The 14,103-nt window shown below is 39.8% G+C and overlaps 1 pseudogene; it reads left to right on the plus strand.

The window, feature by feature from the left end:
- The first annotated feature begins 690 nt into the window (after nucleotides 1-690).
- On the plus strand, nucleotides 691-10,188 carry LOC115412818 (chondroitin sulfate synthase 2-like; annotated as a pseudogene).
- Nucleotides 10,189-14,103: the final 3,915 nt, after the last annotated feature.

A 14,103-nucleotide genomic window follows, 5' to 3' on the forward strand; every position in this document is an offset into this window, starting at 1 on the left:
AGCTGTAAATATTTTTCAGTTTAAGAGGTCGTATAAGGAAAGAATAGAGAAGCTTTATAAAAGCATGTCATAAAATCATTTAACTTATGGATGTTGGATTATTTCATGTGCATTGACTATCATGTAAAGTGTTTACTGTAACAGCTGTAACGGCAACCTATCTGACGGAAGCAGATGTTTCAAGAAAGTGGCAGGTATTTAAGTTTTCTTCATCCTGCACCTTTCCAAGCATTTAGATTGGATGGAATGAATAAATAAAAATGAAATGAAAAAAAAAATGAAATAGTAAAACATTTTTAAATAAAAGAAGTCAGCAAATACATACATACATGAATAAATAAATGTCACATTGACTCAGTAGGTGTATCTGTAATACATTCTTCATAATTCTCTTTTTCCGGTGCACTCTGACTGTTGGGATTTACTTTTGTCTTAGTGAGGATTTATCCCCTTCCAAGATGGCGGCCCCTTTCTAACGCGTTCGTCTCCTCAGTGGAGAAACCCCGCCCCCTCTGACGTCACATCAGGGAGGAGCCAAGCCGCGGCTCGACTGACACGTAAGAATCCTGCGTAAATTTTTAAGGAAGAAGCACCAACTTTCCTGGAGTTGAGTGAGGACAGGAGCGGGTCCGTTCGGGCTCATGTGTCCTGTGACCGCCGCGGACTAGAGGCCCAGCTTTAGGAGGCGGAATGCGGCTGTCGGCGGTGGTTTCCGTGGTGGGCGGGGGTGGGCCCGGTGGTGATCGGGATCTCTCTGGGCTTCACGCTGAGTTTACTGAGCGTCAGCTGGACGGAGGAAGCCTGTTACCTGGGCGGCAGGGGCGGCCAGGAGGGAGCCGTGGGCCGGGAGGGGCTGCCCAAGGGAGCCCGGAAGCCCAGCTCCATCCTCACCGGCAACGATGCGGAGTCCGAGGAGGACTTCGAGCCCAGAATAGTCCCTTATAAACAGGTCAACAGAGTCCAGCCAAGAAGGTGTTCAGGTACAGAGGCTCCAATAGTTTGGGATTTTTCAGGATACTTTAGTTTTTACTTTGGACTTTTTTTCTGTCATTCAGTTCGTTTTTAGAATAGGTTTGATAGTTTATAGTTTTATTTTTTATTTTTTTTGTAGTGTAGTTCAGTTGTAGTACAGTGGTCTCTTTCTCTTCTTCTCTATCGTCGTATTCAAATAAATCCCAGACAGGACTCTGCTGCTTTCTCCCAACTTAGTCTCCATGTTTCCAGGTAGAGTGGGGATGATTTTTTTTTTTTTTTTTTAAGTGGTGCAGCATTTATTTATTTATTTACTTTATTGAAAATATTTGGGTATACAAGACATACAAATTTTGAACAAACAAACAAGAAGATGTCAAAAAGGAAGAAGCATTTGAACCAATAAGTTTAATAAAAATAATGCATAGATTTAAAGACACAAAGCAGAATAGACAAATAATAGTATAAAAATGAATAAATAAAAAATAAAACATCCAACAAAAATAAATAAATCAGAGAGTTCAGTCTATTTTAAAGAACTGTTTATAAATAGCCAGGGTGCTAGAACTTTTTTTGTTAAAGATAAATTCTAAAGATTTAATCTATTTTTCGGTAGAGTGGGGATGAGAAGACGACTGAACGACAAGTGACGAACCATTAAATGTCATATGGTGCCAGCAGCAAAAATTTCTTGAGGGAAATATATTGATTTCATATCAATCCGACGTTGACAAAGTCGAAAACGAAGGGAATTTTATCCATAATTTTTATACGTTTTAGTTTGTTTGTAAACACACAATACAGTTCCAGTTAGTTGGGTTTTTTTTCTTTTGTTTTGTTGTTGTTTTTATTTATTTCAGTTAACCAAAATTTTTAAAAGTCTAGCTTTCGTCATTTCATTAGTTTTCGTTTACGATAATAACCTTGTCAGGTAGGTGTGGACAGTGTGGGACACTGTGATCAGAAGGACACAAATAGACTGGAGTGTTTGTGTCTGTGGGTGAAAAGATGGAAAACTGTGTCAGTGTGGTATAAAGATTAAAAATAATGACAACTTCAAACTTTTAACAATATTCGGCCTGTTACTAAACAATGCAGATGAATAAATAAGTTGAGGCATAATGTTCAAATTGCACTTGTTTATCTTATTATCTATAGTAGGGATGCAATAATAGGAAAATTTCATATCAAGGTTAGTGTGACTAAAATTATCACGGTTATCATTATAATGGTATTGTTGAAATGTGCTCAAAATGTTCAAAAAGTACTGATACACAACCTGAAATAATTTAACCAAGTTGTATTTTGAAAAAAATACCCCAAACAAACAAACAAACAAACAAACAAACAAAAATAACCAAATACAATAATAGGCACAATGTACTTTCTGTTGCAGAAACATTCAAATATTAACATGTAAACATCAAACAAACAAATATGCATTAAAGATGGCACCTTATAGCCATTATTTGACCATTTTCCAGATCAAGTTTGAGTTGAAAGTGCAGTAATCAAACAACGGTTATCATGAGAATTAGAATTTAAACGGTAATACTAATCATCGGGAATTTTACCAGGGTTTATCGTTATAATCGTATCATAATCGTATATCGTAATCACTACATCCCTAATCTGTAGAATTGTCAGCTTGTCCATGTCATTCTCAAAGGATAATTTGTAATTGTAAACATTTTCCTAATGTAATTGAATGTGTTTGTGGGTGAAATTATGGAACATGAGAAAAGTTAAACCAATGTCCAAATATATTTCAGTTGAAACAGGTATAAAGAGATCATTTTGTTGGCATTTGATGACCAATATGTTTCTCCTGTTTATTTATTTTTTAGGTGTGAGCGGAAAAAAGTAATAACAAAAACAATATTGCTGTTGTTATTATTCAGGGTTTTTTTTGTTTTTTTTTTGTTTTTTTCTTTCTTTTTTTCTTCCTCTGGTGAGATGATCACCATTTTGGTCATGATTAATTATGTACTTGGATGTTACAATAACGGCAGGAGGTTGAAATATTGTAATGTATGATTTAGGGGAAAGGGGTGGGATTAAAGAAGTGTTCACTCTTCCCTCTCCACTGTATTAAGTGTGTCTTTTGTATGATAGTACAGTTTTTTTTGGGGTTATCTCATGTTGATCATTTGCTTCAGACATTTGCTTTTGTTGGTGGTTGTGTAGTGTTTTATACGTCTGAAATATAACATCCATTCATTCATAGTGGACTTAAATATAGATCAGCAGGCCACAGCTCATCCCAATAAATAATGACCTCTAATAAATCAATAGAAATCCACAGAAGATAGATGTACAGGTGTCAGCTGGTCACCGTGTGGGTATGGAAAGATGAAAACTCCAACAATTATCCACCATCATTGGCTGCCTGTAGATCTGTATTGCGTGTCATGTCTCTGCTATGTGTGTTTACATATTCTTAGAAACAGGCAAAGGCTTCCAACATTCCTTGGACAGTTCCCATGTGTGACAGTTTCTGTCTTTCATGTGGTGGCATCTCATTACTCCTCACCTCTGATGAATCACAAAACAAGTTTTTACAAGCATGTCTTTGTCAATAAGCACTTAACGCTGGCATTTTCCCGTTAGACTTGTGTCAATGTTATTTTAATGTCTATATTATTGCATATTGTCAGCAGAACAGAAGCAAAGAAATGTTGATTTTGGTTTAAACTCTGGGGTTGAATTTTCAGATGGATTCAAGTCAGTCAGCCAAACTTACAACTAAAAGCAGAATCAGGATTGGTAATAACTTTTGCCTTCTCTTCTTTTTCAGAGCAAAATACATAAGCACAGAGTTGGGAATGCGAGAGCGTCTGTTTGTTGGTGTCCTGACATCTAAAAACACCATCAGCACCCTGGGCGTGGCCGTCAATCGCACCATAAGCCATCATCTGGACACTGTGGTTTTCTTCACCGGCATGCGCAACCGCAAAGTCCCTCATGGCATGTTCGTAGTCTCTCACGGAGACGAGAGGCTGATTTGGAACATGTTTCAGACCATCCGGTACATTTTAGACCATTACATCAATGAGTATGACTGGTTTTACTTGGTCCAGGATGACGCCTACACGGAGGCCGACAGGATCAGGGCCCTGGTGGATCATCTGAGTATGGATCGAGAGCTGTACATGGGCAGCCCTGAGGAGTTCATCGGTGGAGAGATGGAAGGGAAGTACTGCTACGGTGGGTTCGGGTACCTCCTGTCCCGTACTTTACTCCTCCGACTCCAGCCTTTCCTAGAAAACTGCAGAGAAATGACATCCTGAGTGCAAGACCTGACGAGTGGCTCGGCAGATGCATCATTGATTACACCAGCGCAAACTGTGTCAGCGAGTACGAGGTAGGTTGAACTCATGAAGCAGCTCCTTTCATGTCAAAATGGATCAGGAGCCACAGTAGCCCCTTTCTACTGCACAACGGGCTCCAGGAACTTGTTGTGGTGTTTCCACTGAAATTTCTTGAGTAAAAAATCTTTCCATGAAAAAAACTTCTTAGAGCTACATAGAACTTTTCAGATTCCCCAGAATTCTTGAGGGGCGTGTGTGCCAAGGTTATTATCGTTAACGAAAACTAACAAAATGACGAAAACTAGAATTGAAAAAACATTTTCCTTAACTGAAATAAATAAAAACTATAATTAAAAGAAAAAAACCAAAAACTGAAACTGTATTGTGTGCTTACAAAACTAACTAAAACGTATAAAAATTGTGGATCAAATTCCCTTCGTTTTGTCTTTGTCAATGTCAGATTGATACAAAAGCGATTTATTTCACTCTAGCAGTTTTAGCTAGCGGCACCATACGGCACTTCACACTCCGTCACTCCTCGTCACTTGTCGTTTCGTCGTCTTCTGGTCCCCACTCTACCTGACAACATGGACACTACAGTTGGGAGAAAGCAGAGTTCTGTCTGGGATTTATTGAATATGACGGCAAAGAAGATAAAAGACATGACAAAACTAAAATTAATACTAAAACTAAACTAAACTAAAACTAAGCATTTAGAAAAAAATGAAAACAAATAAAACTATCAAATCTGCTCTAAAAACAAATTAAAACAAACTGAATTAGAGAAAAAAAAAGTCCAAACTAAATAACACTAAACTAGAATGAAAAATCCAAACTATTCGAACCTTGGTGTGTGCTGAAGGATACTGATTGGTAGAGCACACTTGCAGCGTTCCACACTTCCATTCACCCACAGTAGCCAGTGTGTGGCTGCAAAGTTCTTTATTCCATTTCTAGAAGCTTTCTTTTTGTTTTAATCATTTGCAAAATGGAGCCAAAGAAGGGAAGCTGCGAGAAGTGGACAGAAGACGACGTCCTTTTTGACAAATACACTATTTACCTAAAGCTGAGCTGAGCATAGTGCAATCGTCTGTCTGTCCGTGTGAATACATTAAACCTGCTCCAAACAGCCTGGACCTTGTGGAACACACGTTGAATAGCAGTCGGCGACTCAAAACCACTGACCTTCATTTGAATACATTTTCAGGGACTTTGAGATGTTGTGGAAACATAAAATAAAGCACGTTGATTAAGGGGAATTCTTATACCCAGGTAAAAAAGTTTCTGGAAATTTGATAGAATAGGGGCTTGTGTCATGAAAAAGCTGTGGGATGTACATTGAGGTTCCAACCATCTGTGTGATTGGCTCAGTGGGGGTTTCATTTGCGCTGCCTCTGGGACAGCGCTTTACACTGACGGACAGCTTTCTAAAACTGTAATTATGACGCTGGGACAGACATGGTATATTACAGAGCAGATTACTAATACCCCTTAGCTCTTTTATTATTTCCTTCTGCTCCTGCAGCTCGGTGGAATAGGTAAACAGGGAAGTAGAGCACAGGTTCAATGGTGTGAAAATCCCCTGTGGGTCAACATGCACCGCTCTTGTAATGTCATTAGCATTTAAGGTCAAACAAGCTCAGGCCTGATCTTTCCCAGTGCCCTCTCATGCAACAACCTTGCTGTTTGTTGCATCAGCATTCAGTTTGCTGCACACATGGTAAAGTTTATCATCTTTTTTAGCTCAGGAGATCATATAAATGCTACAAGTAGCCTTATAATACTATACTGGCTTAGATTTCTTGCTCGGCCTGCTTCAGAGCCGTCTTCTGCTTCCATTTCTCCTCTGTGGCCGTGACCCAGAGAAGGAAACCATCTTGTTATTCACTTGAGAGTGAGTTGCATGGCTAACTAAAGAGCCCTGAGCCCGAAGAGCTCCAGCAGAGAGAAGATAAGGAGGAGGCGGAGGAGGAGGAGGAGGGGAAGTTAGCAGGCCTGGTAAAGAGGAAGCAAACAGCTTGAACAACAAAGCCTGACATCAGTTTGGTTTAGGGGAGCATTGATGACAATGAGGCACAGACAATGCTTCACCAACTGTCCAAGTCTGAGCCTAAGCTGTGGGCAAACGTTGCCAAAGTGTGGCCTTAGCACAGCCTTGTTCTTTGTGTCTTTTAATAGTATGATCAGTTTTTTTAATCACTCAAGCTCCTATGTAGTTGTCTGTTTTTAGTAGAACCGTGCCAGTGTTATGCCAATTGGTACGTTAGTTTTCGTTTGACTTTTTTCCTTTTTTTTTGCTTGTCTTTTTACCTGTAGTTGTCTTTGATAGACTTTTTAAATGGATGAAATAAATGAAGGATGAAGTAACATCATGGTTGTTACCTCTGCTTGTAGAAAGCATATGTGTTCTGGTTGTTGTTTATGTCATTGTTTGACTAAAAACATTGATGAAGTTGACACAAACAAAATTTTTGCATATAACTAATGACCCCACTTTTAAAATGTTATTTGCAGACACACAGCATGTCCATATCACACCAAACTGGGTATTTTTTTTGCCCTCAAGTGGTGTAAGAGTATTTTACTGGATACACTTGATGACTTTTTTGAGCATTCAATGTCACAGGTGAATTTTCACTCTCAGAAATGAAATCATAAGTTTTGATGGGGTTCAGGCTCCCTACTGATGGATTGTTTGGGGTTGAGTGGTCATAAAACTTTGAAGTCTGCCTTCTTCCATCTTGATGTTCAGTCAAATCCAAAATGTTTGATATCTTGTAAATTTGAATCTGTGACTCATGCACACAGTGATGTGGACATATTAGGGCTCTCTCAGTTGCAAAACAAAGGGAAAATGTGATGAAAAAGTTGGATTTTTACAGCACAAGTAACAATATAATCGGTTTGAGTGGGGTTTTGTCTGTAGAAACATGAGGAGGATGAATAAACATTTACTCAGGGATGGATGTTTTTACCTCCGCCAGGAGGTATGTGATCACTTTGCTTCGTGTGTTTGCATGTTGTTTGTTAGCAAGATAACTCAAAAAGTTATGGATGGATTTTCAAGAAAACTTTCAGGAAATTTTGATACTGGCACAAGAACCAAGGATTAAATTTTAGTGGTGATCGGGGGGCACAGATCTGTCTTGGCGAAGGTCTATGCTCTCCGAGTGCTTTCTTGTTCTGAGTGTGTTTTGCTTCTGTTATGTTGTTCACCTGTCATAATACAAAGTAGTTTTAGCACCCCCTACAGGTAGGACTATTGGTCTTTAAATACCTTGGTAGGCCTCTTGTATTTTCTTTATTCTTTAATAAAAGTGGACTTAAGAATCCAAAGCTCAAATGAATATGGCACACACACGCACTGAGTTTTATTAAGAAAATCTTGGGTAGATTAAATTTTAATTACTCAAAAAACAAACATTAAGACTCATAAACGTAACTGGTAAAGAATTTAGTTGCCGTCTTGTAATTACTATCCTTACAAGATTTCTCATCCTTACAAAATCTTGCTAAAACTAACCTCCAACTTATTGTCTTATAATGTAAACTTCAGTCTTTTTACAAGTATTTACAAGACATTTCAAGGTCTTTCTGTTACGCTAGGCATTCAGCACTGTGCAAAAATACTTTGGTACTGCCACAAGTCTAATTATAGTAAGGAAAGCCCTGAATATGTTCCTAGACACAAATATGATTCCTGAAAATATCAAAACTCTGTAACAATAGAAACAAAATATATCTCAGACAGCACTTACTATGCAATTATGGTTGAAACCACAGTGTTTGCAGTGGAGATGAGCCCAGAATGCTGCTTAGATAGCGTGTAATGTTTGCTTGAATGTAAGCAACGCAGCCCTAACAACTAAGCTTGTAATAACATCAGACATGTTTCTGTCATGCTGGGTTGAAGACGTCTCATGAAAAGACCTCTTTGTGTACTCCCAGGGCCTTCAGTACCACCATTATGAGTTGGGGAAAAACTCGGATCCAAGTAAAGAACAGAGTGACGAGTTCAAGAAAGCTCTGACTGTCCATCCAGTGTCTGACCCCCGAACAGATGTACCGGCTGCACCGATACTTCACAGAGATTGAACTCCAGAAGACTTACGATGAGATCGCTAAGCTGCAGGCTAAGCTGATTCAAGAGCCACAATCACCTGTTGTTCACTCAGAAATAAAACTGGCTCCCCTTCGCATACCTCTGTTTCAGGCTCAAAATACAGCAGCTTTAGTGCAGTAGAAATGGTGTCAGCAGCAAGTTGGCACATTTATCGATTTCAACACTTTTTGTGTCTCCACAGGCAGAAATAAAGAATGTGAGTGCTGTTGCTTTTGAGGGAAACCGAAGCGCCAGTGGCCGGTTGGGATCAATCCACCTTTTGAGCCTAGATCTCGTTTTGAAGTCTGAAGTGGGAATACTTTACAGAGGAGGAGATTTACTCATGCACAGATGGCTCTCCCAAGTGTGAACTGGCGGCATTGACCGCATGGATGTGGCGGATGTTATCGATGTTGCAGTTGGAGAGCTGAACAAGAAGTACCTACCTGTCCTACACCTGAAGAATGCAGCAGCTGATTAATGGCTACAGGCGCTTTGACCCCATTAGGGGCATGGCGTACATCCTGGACTGCAGCTTGAAGTGGTCAACCAGAAAGGTCACAGTCGCTCCATCACAAAGCGGGTTCACCTGGTTGCGACCTTTGAGTCAGATAGAGATCATTCCGATGCCCTTATGTCACGAAGCTACCAGGGTTCACATCATTATACCGTTATGATGCAGGTCCGGAGCTACGTTGACCATTTCCTCGAAGTCTTTGCCGCGAATGCCTTTGAGACCCAGCGAAAAACGCAATCCTAACGTTCTTGTTCATTTACGATCCAGTCGAGGCCCAGCAGGTGAACCAGAATGATATTTGCAGGTGTGAAGGCTCAGATAAACACTTACGAACGCAAATATCCAGCAATAAAAATCCCATGGATAAGTGTAAAGACGGAAACGCCCATCCCAGATCACGTTCATGGACATTATTTCAAGAAGCATCCTGTCGACACGCTGTTCTTTCTGGCTAATGTCGACACAAGGGTCAATGCTGAATTTCTCAATCGCTGTCGCATGAATTCAATCAACAATTGGCAGGTGTTCTTCCCGATCCATTTCCAGGACTACAACCCTGACGTGGCTTATCACAACCAGCAGCGTCCCAGCTACAATTGATCTGGTCAAGGACGCAGGACATTTTGACCGCATGTCATTTGAAGAGGCATGTTTTTACAACTCTGACTACATGGCAACACGAACACGAATGGTGGCGGACGTCCAGGAGAATGAGGAGATTCTGGAGACCTGGATATCTACGAAATGTTTGTGAAGTCTTCAGGTCTTCATGTGTTCAGAGCGGTGGAGCCAGCGTTGCTCAGCAGTACCGCTACCAGATCTGCAACCCGCGACTTAGCGAAGACATCTACCACCGCTGTGTCCAAAGCAACTTGGAAGGACTGGGTTTCTCCGCTCGCAGCTCGCAATGCTACTGTTGAGCAAGAGCAAGGAAACAGCACCTGACACCGCCTAAGGGGAGTTTAATGCAATCCTGAATTTGGACTACGACCAAGAGCAACACATGTAGCACCACTGTTTGCTTGTTTTAGCTAAAATGAACCCATGAACAAGAAGTGGTTATGCACATGACTGAAACTCCATCTTCTAATGTGCATCAAAGGTTGAGGTTTTAGAAAGACGAACTCAGCACAGGCTATTTCAGAAAGTTCTCCTAAATGTTTACAGTTATTGTCCAATGTTTTTGCTACTTTGGGAAATCTGAAAGCGGCGTCAAGCAATTTTTGACCACTTGAGAGCAGAGACAGCAGCAGAGCCTTATCCAGTTTCTTGGTTAAGGCGTTCACCATACATGGGCAGCAAACACAGGACAACAAAGGAACAGGTGATCTTTCAGTCGCTTGGCCAGTGGAACAGTCACTGGGGTTTTATCCTTGTTTTGTTTCCAATTCCTGTAAAAGCGATCCTCCTTTCCACTGATACCCACATGGGGAGTTGGCATTAGACGTGTTTGTGTTGGGTTTGTTTGTTCATGGTTTTGTGTGAGGATGTTGAACCAAAACAGAAAAACAAGTGTAGGCTGAAGACGGTCGTAGCTTTTCTACAGGATCCAAAATCCTAGGATGTTATTTAATGTTAACCTATTGAATATATATTTAATACATAACATATAGAAACACCTTGGTACGTTGCTCCACAGTTTACCCTTTTATTAAGGGTGTTTCATTTTTTGATATTTACTGATGGGAGTCTTTTTATAAAAGGCATTGTTACATACGTACAGCGTGTGCCTTAAGAGTTTTCATGTGCTTCTAGTTGACCTGGTACCCGTTCACCTCAGTACGTGATGTGCAGCTGATGTTTTTCATTAGAATTTGGTCCAATTACTGTATAGTTACTGGTTTTGAGCGGCTCAGACATGTTCCACTGTGGCTAAACTCTGTTATGTTGTTGGGAGAGCTAAATGGGATGTCAGATAACCTTACGTTTTTTAAAGGTGGCATGGATTTATCATGATCCCATCCAACTACACGTACAAGTGCCTAAAAGCAGAGAATGGCAGTCCTATAGAAGTCCCACTGTTGGATTTTAGAGGTCATAGTGTAGATGATGTCTGTACCTGTGGACCTAGAGTGGATTAGTGCTGATGTTTTAAGAAATGTACATGCTGGAGGCCAAAGAGAACTGTGAGTAATGTCAGAAACACCTCTGTAAATATCTTTAATATGTGCTGGCCCATGCAGGTGTTTCAGTATTTTCAGGAGTCCTCCATGAAGTAAATGGTACTGTAAAACAGAATCTAATAACTTTAGAAATGAAATTAAGAATGTATGCAACATGTTCCTACATCACCAGTTGGTCCAGACGTTTTTATACTCAAAGATTTGTGTTTTTCCAAAGTGTTATGGACTGTATTGTTTAAGATGCTATAGTTATTGAACGGTTTCATTGTCCTCCATGTGCTGAGCTCAATGTACAAATGAAATCCAGCAGGAGTCCTTTACTACATGACTGAGTGGTGGCGGAGTTTAGCAGTACTAGACATAAGAAATGCATTAGATAAGTTACTTATGATGTGCAATATTACAGAAACACAACTGGAGATCTGTCCAGGAGAGGACAGAGCTTTTAATATGGGAGAACAGCTTCATGTACACGATAACACTGTTCAGATTTCATAATTTAAGACTCATGCTTTGTGTTTAACATTGAGTAAATACACTGTAATGTTTTTTGACAGTACTTTTTAATGTATTTTGCTGACACGAGACACTTTTCACCTATGTATTAACTTAGAAACACATGCGATTAAGGCAAATCTTTTTATTGAACTGAAATTGGACTTAAAGTGTATGTTGGAAAAGGTGATATTAACTGTGGTGGTCCTACGCAGTGTTTGCTGTACTTTGTTTTTGCCATGTAAACACGGACCTTGGAGGTCAGGTTGTCGGTGACTTTTTTGTCGTTCATTTTCTAACGCATCTCTGTCTTTACGAGATCAGTCTAATGAAAGTGCTCTATTGATATAATATGAATGTTATTATTATATATTACACTAATGATGTGTATTGCTAGAACAGAATAAACCCAAACCACTGTGAAAGATGGAGGGCGGAGGTTCCTATATGAAGGTGCTGCGGGGATCTGCATTCCCGTTGCCTCTTTAGAAACAAGAATCCAAAAAACTGAGGGCGCATGGCGGATGAATCACCCAATACTCTTAAACAAAGCCGCCGTCACTGTGCGAAGCCTCCCAAGTATTTTGTCCATGTTTTCCTGTCATTTCTCTGTGAATTATGCAGATTCCGAATACTTCCGCACTAACAGAGGCTTTCAAGACAGTTTAAGTATAAATATTTTATAGAAAGTCCATTTTTAAGCCTTTTTTAGCTTTTGAAATGTTGAGAAGTATGCTGTACCCCACTTTGTACTTTGTGTATGTTTGATCTTGAAACAATTGAAATTTATTTTCACATAGTAATGATTTTTTTTTTTTTAAACAGGTAAATGCATAGATTCACATGTAATTCTTCTAATGTTTGGACCATTTGGTTTACATTTTTATATTCTACATATGGGTATTAGTATAACCAAAGCAATGTTTGAATTATTGTCATCACATTCAATTATGTGCTGTAATTCCCAATGAACTGTGAATTGTAATTTTTAAATAAAGAGCTTTTTACAAAAACAAATAAATAAAAACAAATACTTTCTGCTTTTATTCTCTTTAATTGTAGCTTCAGATTCCATTTTGTCCTTTAGGTGTCAGCAGAAGAGCATGTTTGCCCTCATGCAGTGCAGATCCAGGAGCTGCAGCCGGTGTCGAGGTGCAGGAGCAGCGTTCCCAATTCCACAAATCACATTTCTATTAACAAACGTTGTAATGTTCACTTACTTCTTAACATAAGCTGCAGGACTGCTGCTAGGATTCCTCCTCATGTCAGACCTGAGGTATTTCTGATGTCTGGGTTGGGTAAAACAGGGAAAACGTTGCGACCTTAATTACAGCTTTAGTTATTTCAAGGGTCCGTATGCACTGCCCGGAGGCATGCTGTAAAACCACATAACTACAGAGCAGCTGGGAGTTAATTCTAAGTCATTATTTTGTACTTCATTTTACATACGATCCAGGACTTTCTCCTCCCACACAGCAACAGAGCTGTTCCATGTTGTCAAGAAAAGACTTCTAGAAACAACAACAATGTGGGTTCACCTGCCACTGAGTCTTTTAAGGAGCAGAGTAACACATTTTTCAGCCAGAAATGTCTTTATCGTCTGTGTTATGTAACAAGATAATGATACTTCTTCAATTACACTCCCACACGGTCTTCACAAAAGCCTGAGATGCTTTTAATTCTTATTATTTTGTATGAAATGTCTTTGTATTATACTGTATACGCCCAAGGGAGTGTGAAAAGGTTTGGATGTGGGTGTAGTAAGTGTAGTAAATACAACTAGGCAACACGGAGTTACAAAGGCTCTGGATTTAGGAGGCACTGGTTTTACCAATCTAAACTTTAATAGTCATTGTATTTACCATATTTAACATATATAAATGTGTTCTAACAGAGCAAATAATCACAAGATCACACTTCTGTACAAAATGTAAGCGTTCCTCGTTACTGCAGTGACGGTCCATTTCCATTCTGCCAGATGGGAGATGAAATTTGTTCATATGAAGTACTGACAGCAGCTTGCATCACCCTGCACTTACTATATTTTTCTCTTCTCAGATGACCTCTCAGACCTCAGCTAAAATATGCAGCTGAAAAAAAGGACAAAACAGTACATATTCAAAATGTAACATCAGTGGCGGTTGAGATCAATTGGATTTACATGGGTAATGTAATAAGCGCACCTAAACAGAATGTCATGGAGCTATAAAGGCGGGCCCAAAGAGCTGTGCAAGAGGGGAGCTGAGATTAGAGGCTGGAGAATCCCAGGAATGTCAGCTACATGTTGTCAAGCTGGGAAGATGTCCATCTGCTACAGAACAGACCTGCCGCTCGCCCACAGCCCCGTGACACCCTCCGACAAAGCGCACACGCCTCGAAAACCAACTGTGTTTGAGTCGCTACTGGTGGTATTACATATTTTTCTACAGAATTTCCAGGATCGATCTTTGAGTGTAGCTAAAGTACAGCATGAAGGGGATGAAAAAGCCTTGGAGCTCTGAGTAACATTCACATAAAACTCCAGGGTTAAACGTAGCCTTGTATTCATCCCAACACTCCAGTCCCCGGGTGACTTGTCTGAGG

The sequence above is a fragment of the Sphaeramia orbicularis genome, chromosome 21, assembly GCF_902148855.1.
Source record: "Sphaeramia orbicularis chromosome 21, fSphaOr1.1, whole genome shotgun sequence".
Classification (NCBI taxonomy): domain Eukaryota; kingdom Metazoa; phylum Chordata; class Actinopteri; order Kurtiformes; family Apogonidae; genus Sphaeramia; species Sphaeramia orbicularis.